The sequence below is a fragment of the Agelaius tricolor genome, unplaced genomic scaffold (genome assembly GCF_023055355.1).
Source record: "Agelaius tricolor isolate 1412-34295 unplaced genomic scaffold, bAgeTri1.0.p SCAF_17, whole genome shotgun sequence".
In the NCBI taxonomy this organism is placed as follows: Eukaryota; Metazoa; Chordata; class Aves; order Passeriformes; family Icteridae; genus Agelaius; species Agelaius tricolor.
Window position 1 is genome coordinate 5,652,107 of NW_027269277.1, and position 15,186 is coordinate 5,667,292.

The window sequence follows — 15,186 nt, forward strand, 5'->3', positions numbered from 1 at the left end:
TGCGGATTTAATGGAAACAGCGAGGTTTTTAAGGTAAAATCGCGCCTGGAGGCTGCGGGCGGCGGACGGAGCGACCCCCGGCTGAGGACGGACCCGCGGCGCCGCGCTGCTTTTCGTACCAAAAAACCAAAAATCTCCTTCCCTTTTTTCCCCTCCGTTTTTAACTATGTTTTTACTTCTCGCAGCTTTTCCTCTCTTGAAATCCGTTTTTGTTTTTGAAAACCACGTTTTGTTTCTTGATTTTTAATTTTTTTTTTCTTTTTTCACGCCTCGTTTTTTTTTTTTTTTCCTCCCCCGGATCGCTGCTTCCCTCCAGCGTTTGGATTTATTACTTTTTTTAAAAATGATTGTTATTATTTTTTCTGGGTTTTCTCATCCGAAATCAGCCGCGGAGGAAAGCGAGGGGATTCGTTCCGCCCCCACCTCGGGCTGGGTCCGAACAAAGCGGGCGGTGGGGCTGCTCCGCCTGTAGAGCCACCTAAATTCTATAAATTTATATATTTTTATATACATCTTTGGATATGGACGCGGCTGCCGTGCAGGAACAATATGAAGGGCGAGGAGGAGGAGGAGTGGGGGTGTTTGGTCGCCCCTACGCCGGGGCTGGTGGTCAGGATGGGTCGGTGGCCCTTGCTCAGCTTTATCTTGTAGATCATAGAATGTTTATTTATCTTACTCCTTTCTCCCTTCAAAAAAATTCCTGCTTTTAGCCTGCTGCTATTTTTTTTTCCCCACCACGCTTCTCAAGGTAAAAAATAACCCAAAAATAATCCAAAGAGTTTTTGAGGGTTGGAAAGAACTGAAACAATTTGGACAACCTTCCTGCCTGGACACGTATTCCAACCAAAAGTTTATTTGCTTGGTTTCTCGGTGGGGAAAAAGGAACTTTGCAGGCACACTTTGCGTGTCCCCAGCTCGGGCAGTGCCGGGACGGCGGCTCCATCACTTCGTTCTCCTCGGTGTGTTTTTCCTTTCCTTTCTTTGGGAGTTGTGTCACTTGGCTGGGAGCAGAGAGAGCCTTTTCCCTCAGGAATTGCCCTGCTGGATTCGTGAGCTTGGTGAGGGGCAGGCAAATTGCTTCCAGAAAATAGAGTTTTTATTTGGGAAAAGGCAGCTGGAGGTGGAGGCAGCTCTGGCTTGGTGCTGGAGGATGCCATGTCACCCCTCTTCCCTTCCTTTTCCCTGGTTTTCCTTAAGCTACTGAGGACTGGGAAGCTGGGAGGAGGCCGTGGCCATTGGCTGGCACAGGGGTGACAATCCAGGACTTCCCCCTGAGCCCTGGAGTGGTGGCCTTGGAGATGGGGTGCCCAGAGAGAACTTGAGGGGTTCCTTCGTTTTCCCAAGCTGGGAGCTTGGTGGTTTTCTGTTCCCAGTTTTTGGGGCTCAGCAGTTTCTGCCTTTGGTTCACGCCTAGTTCAGAGCTCAGAGGTTGTCCAGGTTTGGTTTTCCCCCAGTTTGGCTCTCAGTGGTTGCCCACTCTCAGTTCCCCTTGAATTCAGGGGTTGGAGTTGTCCACCTTGGTTTCCCCCAGCTGAGAGATCTGAATTTGTCTGCCTCCAGTTTTCTCCCAGTTTGGAGCTCGTTGGTTGCCCACTCTCTGTTCTCCCCAAATTCAGATCTTGTTGTTTGTCTGCCCTCAGATCTCCTTCAGTTTGGAGCTCGGTGTTTTTGCACCCCCAGTTCTCCCCAGTTTGGAGCTTGTTGCCTTTCCTCCCCCAGTTTGGAGCTTGGTGCTTTGCCACCCTCAGTTCCACCCCGCTTTGGAGCTCAGTGCTTTCCCACTCTCCATTCTCTGGGAATTCGGAGTTTGGGGGTTGTCTGCTCTCGGTTGTCCGTGGATTTGGAGCTCGGAGGTTGTCTGCCCTGGACCCAGCTTTCTGGGAATGTGCCATCCCGTGTGGGGCTGCTCCTGTGGGTGCTTCCCCATCCCTGTATCCCCACAGGGACAGGAGAGAGTGAGAAGCGCCCGAATGTCGGCGTTTCCACCCAGAAATGGCTCTGCCGGGACATGCACGGGCAAAACCCATGGAAGTGTTTTGCCTCAGTGGGGACTTTCGGGGCCTGGCCGTGATCCCACTCAGGTCCCTCCAGTCCGTGCCCCTGTGGAGCAGCCCCGGATCCTCGTGTCCGGGATCCGTCTTTGGGATCCGTCGCTTTCTTTCCCAGCTCCGAGCTTTGCCGGCTGCGTGGCATCGGGCAGAGCCTCCTCACGGCCGCTCCCAGCAAACCCAGCTGAGGAAACCAGTCTGGGGATTGTGCTGGGCAAAGTCTGGCTCCAGCTGGAGGAGAACTCATGCTCTTGGTTGGAATGGGATTATCTTCCAGATAGATCCATAAAAACCCTTCGCCACTGTACTTGGGCTTCCAAGCCCCTTCCTGGGGCAACGCCGGGGCTGTGCCAGCCCCCATCCCATTCTGCTGAGCTTTAACTCTTGTTTTTAGAGTAAAGAGAGCTAAAGCCTTTAAAAATAACATAGCTAAGTGGAATTTTCCAATGAATCCGAGGAGCAAGCGTGGCGCTCCGGGCCCAGCCAGCCTCAGCGCGATTGCTGTAAATAAGGAAAATATTTTCCTGCCCTTTTTGGGCAGCTGGGAGCTGTGGGCTCCCTCTCCACCAGTGAGTCTGGGGCTCCTGGTGTTATCAGAGGGATGCTGATAACACATCCGATAGATGGAATGATTTCCTAATCGAGTTAAGTCAGGCTTAAGCTGTGTGCTGCATTGGGAAGCCCAGGTCGGCTCCTGGGTGTGTGTCCCAAAGCCAGCGGTGAAATCATCACCCACTTCTCACTGTGAGGATGCTGGGTCTTGAAAGAGAAAAAAATAGGCCTAGGAACGGTTTTGTTGGAAAAAGTGATAATTGTCTCAAACCTGTGCTTGGGATGAGCTCACCCTCTGAGTGAGCTTTCCCTGGGATGCCTGCAGAGCCCTTTGGAAGGGGGCTTGGAGAGGCAATATGGCTTTAATTTATTCCATCGTGTCCAAGGGGGGCTTTGGGGAAAGTGCTTCTGGGATTTACTCGCCCCTTTGCTGCGCAGCCGGGGAGCAGTGGGAGCGTGCTCTCCTTGGACAGCCGGGAATTGCCAGAGGAATTCTGGCTAAATCCTTTCTCAACTCCCTCGGCTGTAATTTGGGAGAAATATTGACCCTGGTGGGCTCCTGTACCGGCCGTTAAAGGGAAACATTCCTAATAAAATATGGTTTGGAAAATTCATTTCAGGCTGGAATTCGCCTCCCCCGAAAGTATTTTAATAAGGAGGTTGGGGAAATGGGACACATCATCCACGCCGCTCCGGAGAACGCCTCCTTTCGCCTCTGCTTTTCCCTCTTCCCCTTCCAGAAAGTTTTGCTCAGTTCCAAACTTGTTAAAAACCAAATAAATGCATTTATTTAAGAAAAAAAAAAGGTGAGGGAAAGAGGGAAAAAAACCCCAGACAAAAGTCTAATCCTTCGTGGTATTTTTATTCTGCCTTTAATGACATGATGGTGTCCCATAGAATTCTGTCAGCGCTGGGGTTGAAGCCTGGCAGATCTTTGCCTCTTTTAATGCCGTTTTACGAGGGACAAAGTGCTTGTGGGAAGGCTGTTTCCGAGGGGAAAGGCTGGCCTGGAGCTCTGGAGCAGGGGGCTCGCACTTGTCAGAGCAGATGGAATGGAATTACGGGAGCCGTGGGCGCGGGAGGCGCTTCGCAATGTCAGGATTTAGGCAATAGGGAAAACTCGCTGCTTATTTTTAATTAAAAGTCGTTTCTGACTTGTGGACACTCCCCCTTCCTGAGGCTGAGAGGTGGAGAACGATTTTAAACTAAAAAGATGGGAAGTTTAGGTTGGATATTGGGAAGAAATGCTTGGCTGTGAGGGTGGGGAGGCCCTGGCGCAGGTTGCCCAGAGAAGCAGTGGTGGCTGCCCCAGCCCTGGAAATGTCCAAGGCCAGCTTGGATGGGGCTTGGACCAACCTGGGCTAGTGGAAGGTGTTGCTGCCCGTGGCAGGGAGTGGGCCTGGATGGGCTTTAAGGTCCCCTCCCAAACCATTCCAGGATTTTTGATTCTGTTTTCCCATCAAGAATCCCATGGTCCCTATGTGCACCCTGGCCTTTCCAGGGCTTTGCTTCATCTCCGATGGCTGGCTTGGGCAAAGCAAGCCTGGACAGCTTGCTTTCCAGTTGGAGTTTCCCTTTGGAAGGGGGGGAACCCTTTGCAGGGTGCCAGGCCTTTGGGAGCCCTCCCAGCTCCTGCTCCCCACAAGGCAGAACCCCCGTGCCCAGCCCACGTTTCACCGGAGGCGTTCTCCCTCTGCCTGTGCCGGGGGAAAGGAGCACCCAGGGCTCCTTGCGGGTCGTTTGGGAATGACTTCATTAACTTAAATTAAAAAAAAGGGAAGGCAGGGCTGCGGCTCTTGCAGTAGCAGGGTAAATACCGCTGGATTCCATAAAATGGATTTAACTGCTTCCTTTAAAAGAAAAAAAGAGCCGTGATGGGGTGGCTGATTGATTGTAAAAGGAGCCGGAGCTTTCTCCGGAGCAAAACAGCTGCTGCAGCTCCTTGGATCTGCCTGGCAGTGGGGCTGGATGGGGCTTCCATGCCAGTTCTGCCTGGGAAGGGCTGGCAGGGGCTGCTTTCCTCCACTGCACCTGAGCTGCCGTGTTGCTTTGGGGTCTAAGCTGTTCCCTTGAATCCTCATCCCAAACAGGCTGGATGTGGCAGGGCAGGATGTGCCTGTGCCCTCAGTGGTGTGGTCAGGTGGGCTAAGTGTCCTTCTGAGTAGCTTCACGAGGTGTTTAGGGGGTTCCCCCAGACAGCTTCACTGGGGGCTCAGGGGTTCCCCCAAGCCCTGTCCATGTTTTTAGAGATCATGGGTGTCACAAAGAGCTGGAGTGCACGAGTACTCCCTTGCATGACGTCCTTCAGGAGCTTTTTGGATTGTCCCCTGTAAACCAGAGGCTTAGCAGTGGGGATGATCCCTTGTTTCCCTGTAGGATTTGTATGTCCCAGCTTCCCCCCAGCTCTTCCATAGCTTTGTGCTCGCTGCCCCTGTGGCAGGGCACCCTGTCCTTGGCACAGCAGTGGCCGTGCTGTCGGGGAGCCTGTCTGCTCCAAGGAGCGCTGGACTCCAGTGGGAAAACATCTTGGAGCGATCAGTAGCACATGCTACTTGGAGTCTGGCAGCTGGAATAGGGTGGGGAGAAACAAAGCTGATTCCGTTCTGTCTCTAATTAATGATTGCTGGGATCAGGGAGCAGGAGCAGGACTTGCTCGGCGCTATCGCGGCGTCACATCTGGGCAGGAATGCGCGGCCGGGCTGTGGGGCTTTTGTTGTGCAGGGCTGAGGGAGAGCCCAGCTCCTTGCTGCTGTTTCTCAATGCTTTTCCCCTTCCCATCCCTTGCTCTGGGTCGGGTGGTGTGGCAGAGAATCCTGCTCTGGAGAGCAGGAGGGATGGTGGTGCTGGTCGTCCTGCTTGTGGAGAGAGTTGGTGCAGTCCTGGCATCCTTTGGGAGGGATTTTCTTGCTCCTTGTGGGTTGTTTCTTGCTTGATCACCAGCTCAGAGCTTCGGGGTCCTATCTGTTGTTGAACCCTGCTGATCTGCTCAGGGCTGTGCTGGAACCTCTGGATTGCATCTCCAGTTGGAGCATCAGAGCTCAGCTCATGGCTGTGCTGGAGCCTTGGGATCCTGTCTGTGGTTGGAGCAGTGGTGCTGGGCTCATGGAGTCTCAGGATCCCATCCCTGGTTGAAGCCCCAGTGCTCTGCTCACGGCTGAGCCTTGGAGTCCTGGCACTCCTGGCTCCCCCAGCCTGTCCAGGCTTGGTCCCAGAGGAGTCGGACAAGCCAGGGCTAAACGTCCTGCTTGGTGAGGCTGGATTTGTACACAGTGGGGTTTTCCTGGCCCCTGCCCTTCCGTGGAGCAGGTTCTGCTGGAGCTGGAGCGGAGGCTGCGGGCGGTCTTTGGAGCGCAGCTCGGGGGCCTCCAGTCCCTCCCCCCTGGAGGATGAGGGGACAGGTTTGGGGGGTTCCTCGTGGTGTTGCAGTGAGCAGTGGCTTCTCTGTGAGCTCTCCCTGCCGGAGCCCCCGGGCGGGATCCGAGCCGGCTCAGGTGCCGGCGTGGCAGTGCTGCCCCGGCCGAGCTGAGCTGAGCAGCTGCACTTCAAAAATGCCAGCTATTTATAACCCTGGCTCGCCTGCTCGGGAATAACCTTTTCCTACCCGCAGCCGGCCCTTCCCAGGTGGGCTGCTTGCCCTTTCTGAGGCCATGGGACCCGGCTTTTCCAGGGGGGCTTTGTGAGGGCAGAGCCGGGGATTTGGTTGGTGTCCAGCCATGAGCTCCTCTTGGTGTTTTTCAAAGGCTCTATCCCTCTGTGGTGCTATGCCTGCACAGAGGTCCACATGTGTCATGTCTGCTGGGGCTGGGCTGTGGTGAGAAGACTGAAGTCACCTGGTTTAACAGGGATTGGCCCTTGCTAGTGCCAGCGTGGAGGTGCCAGACTGGGATATTTGGGATTCACTGCACAAGTTGTCCCAGCTCCTTCTGTTCCAGCACCTTCAGGTCAGAGTTTGGGAAGTTCAAAGCCCTGGAGTGGGTGCCCTCCTAGCTGGGGGTCCTGGCTGGTTTTGGTGGCACCCAGGCTTGCGTCACTGCTGGTGATGGGGCATGAACATCCCACTTGCCAGCAATCCCTTTCCTTACCCCTGGCATCCTACCAGGATGAGCCCAGCCCTGTGTACCAGCTGCACTGCCTGGCTTTTGCCATTCCACCTCTTCTGAATAGATACTTTGGGAAAAGCAAAGTGCCTTTTCATGGCTTATGAGCTATAAACCCCCTTACACCACTCCCATTGATCCCAGAATGTGTCCATGTTTTCCTTCTCATTAGGCTGGGCAGCGTCTGCGGTTGCTCGCACAGGGCTGAGGTTCGGCGCCGTCTCCTCTTTGCCACCGATTTTTCCCTTTTAATGGATTTCTGAAACACGGGAGCACGGCCTGGTGTGCGGGTTGGCAGGCAGGGCTGGCAGCCTCGGGATGTGGAGGGATGCAGGGATGTGCTGGTGCTGGGCTCCGTGCTCTTTGTCTGGGCTTGCTGTAGTATCGCAGCCAAACGCGAGAGGGAGGGACGCAGCCCCCTACTCCCACTGGGATTTCGGGGGGCAAATCCTCTGTGGGGTTTGGAAGGGGCGCAGAGGCACCCCCATTAAGGCAGGGTGGGCAGTGTTCAGGGGTCGGGCGGCTCCCGGTGCCGGCAGGGATGCCGTCGTGCCTTGCCTGCGGCCGGCCGGGAGCATATGGAAAGGATCTGGGTGTAATATCCCGGGCTGCTCCGCGGCTTTGCTGAAGAGGCCACTTCAGCAGGGGACGCGGCGTGGTTAGTCCTCCCAGCTGACACATCCCAGGCCTTCCTCCGACTTGAAAGAGCTTGAGTTCGCCTTTGAATCTGAGGATTTATAGCCCTTTTAGGCCTCTCCAATAAAAGCACTGCTCCCTCCTCAGACAGAGCCCACCGTCTCCCTCCTCCGGGCTCATTATCCCGGGGATTTGTGTTGCTTGCTCTCGCTCTGTTGTTCGCTACTGCCGCTTTCTTCAGATGTGTGGCCGAGAACTTCAGAGCAGAAAAGCCGAGCTGGAGTGGCCATGGGGCCCGGCCTCGCTCCAGGTTGGAGCAAGCATGGATCCACATCCAGTGGTGTTCCCAGAGAGAACCCTTATCTGCTGATGATCCCCTGCAATTGGGGAGCAGCAGTTCCTCTTTGTTCCCTGTGTTCCTCAAGGATTGTGAGCAAACCAGGATGAGCTCCCTTTGCATGGAGAGCTTCAAGCGAGTGTCTGTTCCATATGTCCATCCCATCTTCCTCATTCTGGCACATGTAGACGTTGGAGCACCCTCAGCCCCACAGATTTCTGCTTTCTAGAGGCCCCTCAAGCCTCAAACTGTTTAAAAGGAGGCTTAGGAAAGAGGCCAGAGAAACGACATAATAATTATTGTATTACAAATTGTTTCCTTTAATGGGCCCTGTCGGATCGCTCAGTCTGCTAAACACATTGTGCCCTCCCCCAGCCCCTTCCCACTGCTCCAGCCTCCCCTTGAAACCCTGGTTTCAGAAAATTCCTCCTGGTGAGGAGCTGGGGTGGTGGGATGAGGGATGGGACTGCGTGTGCATCCACCTGCTTCCTCAGTTCTCCACTTGTGAGGGGAGATGGGGTGGCTCCACTTCAGAGTGGGGATCCTGTCCCTGCAAATCCCTGCCTATTCCCCATGCTCCAGAGTTTTGTACTACCCTGAATGTTGCATATTCCAAGGGCTTTTGTCTGGTGGCACCCTCAGCTGGTTCTCAGGGCTCGTGGACATTGACTCAAAAACCTCTTGCTGTGCAAGGGCTCCCTCCCTCCTGTTCTTTCCTGGCGTTCCGGTGTGTGCTGGCAGAGGCTCCCAGGCAGCTTTTTGGCAGCTCCCAGCCCTGAGGGCTGTGGGGTGTAAGCAGAGGAGCCACCAGCGGCTCTGTGAATTTTTTCCTTGCCCCCCAAAGAATGAACGTGTTGGAATTGGGCAGCAGGTTACGTTTCTTCAAGGCCAGGCAGCAAATATGTTTTAAATTTGGCAGCCGACAGCGGAGAACGGGTGGGAGAAATTTTCCAGGTATTGCATTACACTTTCCCCTGAAAGGGCTCTGCTTTGGGACTGGGGATTAAAGGGAGGAGAGGAGGGGGACCCTCTCCCTTTCACGTACTCGCAGCCCTGCTCTGAGGGTGCTGGGACTGGGGTGCCCTCCCTGGGTGCTGCCTATCCTGGGTGATGCCCGCCCCGGGTGATGCCCATCCCGGCTGAGTCAGGCCCTGCTCAGGGCAGAGCTGTGCTGCGGGGGATGATCAGGATTAATTTTTGGGCTTCCTCCCTCTGGGTGCGATGGGAAATTTCCAGCGTGCTCTGGGCACCGCCCCGGCCTGCCGGGCTCTGCCTGGCCCCCCTCCTCTCCTCTCCTGTCCTCCTGTGATGTCTTTAATAAATGCTTTATGCAAGAGCAGACCTGGGATCCACTCCCAGCATGGACCTGGGGCTCAGCCAATTAGTCAATTATTTCAAAAGAAGAAATTAAAAAAAAAAAAAAAAGATGAAGTGTTATTTTTGTAAGGGAAGGTCTGGCCCATGGCTCAGCCAGCAGCCCCTCTCCTATGGGAAGAGCTGGGGTGGGGGAAGATGGGGAAGCCCCTCCCTCAGTGACCACAGCCTGCAGTTGCTGAATTCCCTGTGTGCCTCTCGTGTCCCCCCATGTCACCAGGACAGGGAGCTGCCCCTCACACCAAGCAAGGGGAGGGTGTCTTGGCAGCTGCCTGTGCCCCCTGCTCCAGGCTGTCCCTCCCAGCCTGTCCCTTGTCCCTGGGCAGTCAGGTGGGTGGTCCATGAGTGTCCATCCCTGCCGGAGCTGGCACTGGTGCATCCCATTGTTCCCAGCTTCCTTCGCAGCATGTGAGGAGGAGGAGGAGGAGAAAGAGATGCTTCCCCAGGAGGTGGGAAAGGCTGTCCCAGTGCCATTGGGGATGCACAGCCCCCTTCCCTCTCACTGGGCCAAGGAGGCCTGGCTGGATTGGGGTTTCAGGAAGGCGCTTGGAGGTGTGAAGGGCTGGAGGCAGTGGAATTTCCCCTTCAGCTGTGTTTGGGTTTAAGATTTGTATTATTCTTCTTTTATGGAAATTTTGTGAGGCTGAGATCTGGCTGTGCATCCCAGCTGGTTTGTGCCCCCTTTTTCCTGCAACCCCCTTTCCCTGTGCTCCCCTTCTCCTGCCCCCCATTAGCAGTGCCTGCACTCAACTAATTACTGAAATAATTGAGGCAGCAACATCCTGGCAAAGCAGTGGAGGGAGGGGAACGGGAGAGGAGAGTCCCTTGTGCTTCCTGGACCCCCAGCCCTCTCCCACTGCTCCATCCTTTGAGCTTCATGCTTGCTGCTCATTTAATGGCAATAGAAGAGCTTTTTCCTGTTTTCCTTCTTTTTATTTCATTTCCCCGAGCTACAGGAAGACTTGCTGGATGTAGGGGATGGAGGAAAGCCTGCTTGTGTTGCCTTGGCTTGGCATTCCCTACCTGCAGTGAGTGGTTCTGGGATGCAGGGATTGTTGGGGGGTGTCCTATAGGAGTCCATTCCCAGGAGCAGCTCCCGATCCTGGTGAGGTTTAATGCTCAATTCTGCTTTTGATCTCTGCTCTGACTTGGTGAGCACTGGGTGCTGTTCCCTAATTACCCCCTTCATGTGGGGCTGTGCTGGCTATTTGTGTTCACCCAGTCTCTCCAGAAGAAAAACCCACCCTGCGAGGGTGTGTGCGGGGTGGGGGAGCCACGTGCTTTCCCAGACCACGGAGGAATCCTCCGGGCTCTCCATATAGCCCTGGGTGCTCCCACCCACGGCAGGCAGTTTCATGCTCCCTGCCTGGTTTCATAACATCCAAGAGAGGCACGAAAGTCTTCATGAGCCACCTCCCTCTGCTGTGTGTGGAGTTTGTGGGCTCGGAAAGGTGGGCAGGGGTGCCCCTGTTTGAGGTGCTGGGGATTTTCTGGATGTGCCAGCCAGCTGAAAAAGCCCTGATGCCCATCAGCCAGCCTTTGGTGGCTGGGTTTTCCTTTTGGGGTGCAATCTGTACGTTGTCCCTGAGCATGGTGTGGGATGAGGACAATGCCAGGGAGAATGCAGGGACTATCTAGCCTGGGGAGGGGGTGTTCAGGGTGCTGGGGAAGGGTTGTGGGATCCTCCTGGCTCCTGCTCTCCTAGACAAGGCCTGTTCCTCCTTGTTTTTCCTCTTTGAGGATGGAGGCACGTGGGTTGAGGATGGAAACACATGGTTTGAGGCTGGAGGCGTGTTGGTTTAGGATGGAGCACATGGTTTGGGGATGGAATTGCACGGGGTGCGTTGGAGGCATGGGGACCATCCCACAGAGCTCCCAGAAGTTAATCCATGCCTGTAAAACAGTTGGAGGTTTTTTGGGGCATCAAACTCAGAAGTACAGTGTTGAAAGTGCTGCAGCATCATACCAGGGCATAGGCAAAAGAGGCAAATTGTTATAGTCCTTATCTGAGTGGGCTTCTTCCTGAAGGTGCCTACAGGTGCCTGTCCCTGCTGTGCCCAGTTCTCCTGTGACCTGGCAGGAGGAACCTTGCCCTCCCTGCTCTCCATCAGGAAAGTCTCCACTGCCTCGTTGGGATGAGGGATAAAATCCCTTTCCTGGTTTATGACAGAGAGATTGCTGATACTGGGCATGGTTCCTTACAAAAGGAGTGGGTGACAGATACAAGAGTGCTGGGATAATTGCTTCCAGATGCTGCCTCCCCTTGTCTCCGGGGCTGTGTGTGTTCCAGCGTCCTGCCAGCTCCAGTGAGCAAAACCAGGGAGTCATCCCAAAAAACAGAGCTGGCTGGAGCAGTGTCAGACAGCTCGGAACGCAACGACTCCTGATGTCACCCGAGCTTCTGGTGGCCACTGTGATCCTGTGTGGCTGTGGAAGCAGGTTGGCTCGCAGGGGCTCTCCCAGTTCTGCCAGCCCCTGAGCTGGGGCTGCAGGAGGAGTGCCGAGTGCTGAGGGACTGGGATGTGCCCTGGAATTGGCAGCACCGGCTGCATTGTGCACAGCAGGCGGCTCTCCCAGATCCTGCCTCCCCTTGTGCCATAAACACGGCATTTTTGGCATCTGGGCTTTCTTGCAGAGAGCCTGCTTGCTGCAGCAGCATTAATGATTATTTATTGGCTCTTAATGCCAAATAATGTCAACATCTGGCTGACGCAGCACACGCAACCCTCATTCTGTGAGGCATCTCCGAGTGCTCAGCGTTGGGTTGGCGTTGGGTTGGCGTTGGGCTTGTGCGCTTTAGGAATTAGAAGGTAGCAAATGGTGGGGTTGTTTGGATACTCCCCTGAAGGGACAGATTCTTGAAGGGCTTCGCTGCTGACCTTCTCCTTAATTGCTGCTCTGCGGCGCCGGCAAGACCAGCTCAAAGGGAGCAGTGAAGCGTCGGCACCGGCGCTCGGCCCAGGGCCCTGTGAGGGGAATGCTGCTCCCTCCCTTCTGCCAGGATGGTGCCTCTCTCCGTGAGATTCCCTGTGCCTGGCAGCTCAGAGCTCCACTCATAACACCTGTGTTAAGGTTTCCATTCTAACCTTTGTATACACCAGCAGTTGATGCAGGATTTTTCCCAAGGTAAATCCAGCTGATTATAAAGGTACCAGGGCGGAAAAGGGAGGAAAATGGCATTGCCATTCTCACTGATGGACACAGGCTTTACCTCCCTGCAGCTTTCCCTGCTTTCAGCCCCAGACAGAGCTTGGAGGGAAAGAGAAAGGAAAATGTGAATGGAGGAAAATTTACTTCTCCTCTGATTCCTGTGTGGCTTCTGAAGGTGAGAGTTGAGTCACTTTGCCTGGAACCAGCTCAGCAATTCCATCTTGTCCCCAGAGAGTGTCTGAAGTCACGCAGGGAGAAATAATGCTGGGGGTCAAAAATAGACGCTGACAATAGGACGGGAGGACTGGAAAAGCTCTGTGTCAGGCAAGGTGGACAGAGCCTGGTGAACGGCATTGGGATTGTGCACTGCTAGTGCTGGGCTTTACTGGGTTAAACTGCACTTAAACCTCATTTGCACTTGGAGCCTGGAGCAGATTTCAGTCTTGGGTTTTCGTGTCCATCCGGCAGACTGGGGAAAGCACTTCTGCTTTTAAGGGGCTTGGAGAAGTGAGGGAAGGATGTGGCACTGCTGGGGCCAGGGTTGGGGAAGGAAACAGCTCAGTAAATCCAAATTGCTGGAGGAGGACAGGTAGGACAGGGCTGGGGCAGAGCAGAGTCTGGCACTGGCACCTGTGGAAGTGTTCCAGCTCCCGTGGCATTTTAAAGACTCATCTGCAGAGTGAAGCGTTTATGCTCGATCCACTTCATTGCCAGTTGGGATGTGCAGTCATGACAAGCCCAGAGCGCTGTGTCGGGGTTTCCCAGTGCCACCAGTGTCCTCGGTGCTGGGAGCAGGGTGTGCAGTGCTGCTCGGCCGGGACAGCAGAGTGGCATGATGGCTCCTGCAGCCCTTGCTCGGGGCTTTTGTCGAAGCTCTCTGAAACCGTCTGTGGCCACCGGAGCCTGAGCAGAGCCCCGGGCGACAGCGGAGGCTGGGGCAGCGAGTCCCCGGCCCCGCGGAGGGGACACGGCCAGCGCCGTCCCCCGGGGCGGCCGCCAAGCAGCAGGCGGGAGGAGATGGGGTCACAGCTCCCGCTGGAGCGGGACCAGCAGCGATTCCGGCTTCTCTCTTAGTTTCCAGCTCTTTTCTTTCTCTCCTGTTCCTTTCCCGCTGGCAGCGCGCTCGGCCCGCTCCTGGTGCTGCGAGGACAATGGGGCTGCGAGGTGGGGCGGGAGGGGGACGGAGATGAAAGGGGAAAAGTAAAATCGAAGCATGTCTGGAAGGGCATTTTGATGTAAATGGGACTTTTTGATAGACTTTGAGAGACACCGGCAGAAAGGGCACCGGCCCCCTTCGGCGCGCTGAGCTCCGGGCTCAGCTCTTTCATTTCCTCAGGAAAAGGGCATTTTTTCACCTCCTGTTGAGTGCGGCCACGGTCCCTCCTGGTGCTCTCCATCCCCATCGCTGCCCGTGTCCTGCTGTGGAGCCCTGCGTGCATGGCTTAACTGAACTCCAACAACCGGAGCTCCTGTTCAGATGGTGAAAGCAGTTGCTGAAGCTCAGGAAAGGGAGACGGCTGCTTGCAGCCCATGGGCGGCCGGGAGGGCCCGGCTCCATCCCACCTTCCTCCCCCCGGGCAGTTCCCTGAAACCTTTCCGTCCCGGGGAGGGCGCGTGTTTGATCCTCTCCCGTGCTTTTGATCCCAGCCTTTGTCCTTGGCACCGTCTCGCAGCTCTCGCGTGTCGGTGGAGATGTGGCCTCACCGTGAGTCATCCTCCTTCCTTTCTGCTGCTGTTTTATTTTTCCCTTTTCCTTCTCCTAAGAGAGCACTTAGTAAAAGGAAGCAGCGCATTCATCCAGGAAACGGGAGCACAACAAACGCCTGCCGTTTATCCTTTCAAAGGCGTCTCCCTTGAGCTGTTGCTGCTGCTGAGACAGGCTGAGGAGAGAGGCAGCTGCTGGTGGGGGGCCCGGGGATGCTCCCCTGTGCATCATCCCTGGTCCCTGGTCCTGCCTGGCCGTGGGGAGCGCTCAGGGGGTCACCTTCCCCTGTGCTGGCAGTGGGGAGCCCTCGGGGGGTCACTTTCCCATGTGCTGGCAGCTCCTGACCCTGCCAAGGTGGGAGGAGGAGAAACGAGGACAGAGCTGCTCCCTGGAGAGAAGTCTGACAGGTTGGGGGGCTGGGAGTGGGGGCCAGGAAGGTCGGTCGGAGCTGGCATCCATGTTCCTGTGCCGGCACTGGGGAGCCCAGGAGGAGCTCTGTCACTTCTCATCTCGGCCTTGTCGCCTGAGCCCGGGGCTGGGCTCGTGTCCTCCCCGCACCTCCCTGCTGCTGCCTTCACTTGTCTCACACACCGAGCTGTCAGCAGCCCAAAATTTACTGCTGGCATAAACCCATCAAAAAGCCAAACTGTTGGTCGGTAAAAATGGCAAAGCAATTGCAGGGGAACTTGTTTCTTCCTCTGACAACTTCTGAGTCAGTCCTTTAATCTCTAATCTAGGTTTATGGTCATTTTATTGAAATGCTGGGCTCTGTGGAAAACTGACATGTATGACCATCATAAACCAGGAGTTATGGGAGCCCAGAATTGCCTTGATGGTCTAAGTGTCTGCAGGAAGCATTTTTAAAATCCGTAATTGGGATTTATTGGCCATTGTGGCTCAAACTGTCAGGAGAAAATAAAATAATCAGCCTGGGATTTTTTTTCCTCTTCGGCTTTTGAGTCTTTCCACATATTCTGAAATCTTTTGGTACTTTGCTTCTGTGTTTAATTCCCTTGTAATGGCGGGATGTGGATGTGAGGAGGGAGCCCAGCCCTGTGGGGGCTGTGGCTCCCATCCTGGCTGTGCAGGCTACCTGTGCCCTCCTGCCTCCGTGTCCTGTCCCATGGGATGGCTGGGATCTCATCAGTGTCCCACGGGATGTGGTGGTCATGGACATACAGGGGATGTGGATTTGGAGATGTGGAGCAACAGGCGAGCCTGGAGGAGGCCTCTTGGCTGGTTCCTCATGTGGGGTGGCTGGTTCGATGGATGAGGAGATTTGTGGGT

At 55.2% G+C, this 15,186-nt stretch overlaps 1 protein-coding gene across 1 annotated transcript in view; it reads left to right on the forward strand.

Annotated features, from left to right (window-relative positions):
- Positions 1-15,186, forward strand: part of EFNB1 (ephrin B1) — a 43,652-nt gene that overhangs the window by 301 nt on the left and 28,165 nt on the right. The window lies entirely within an intron of this gene.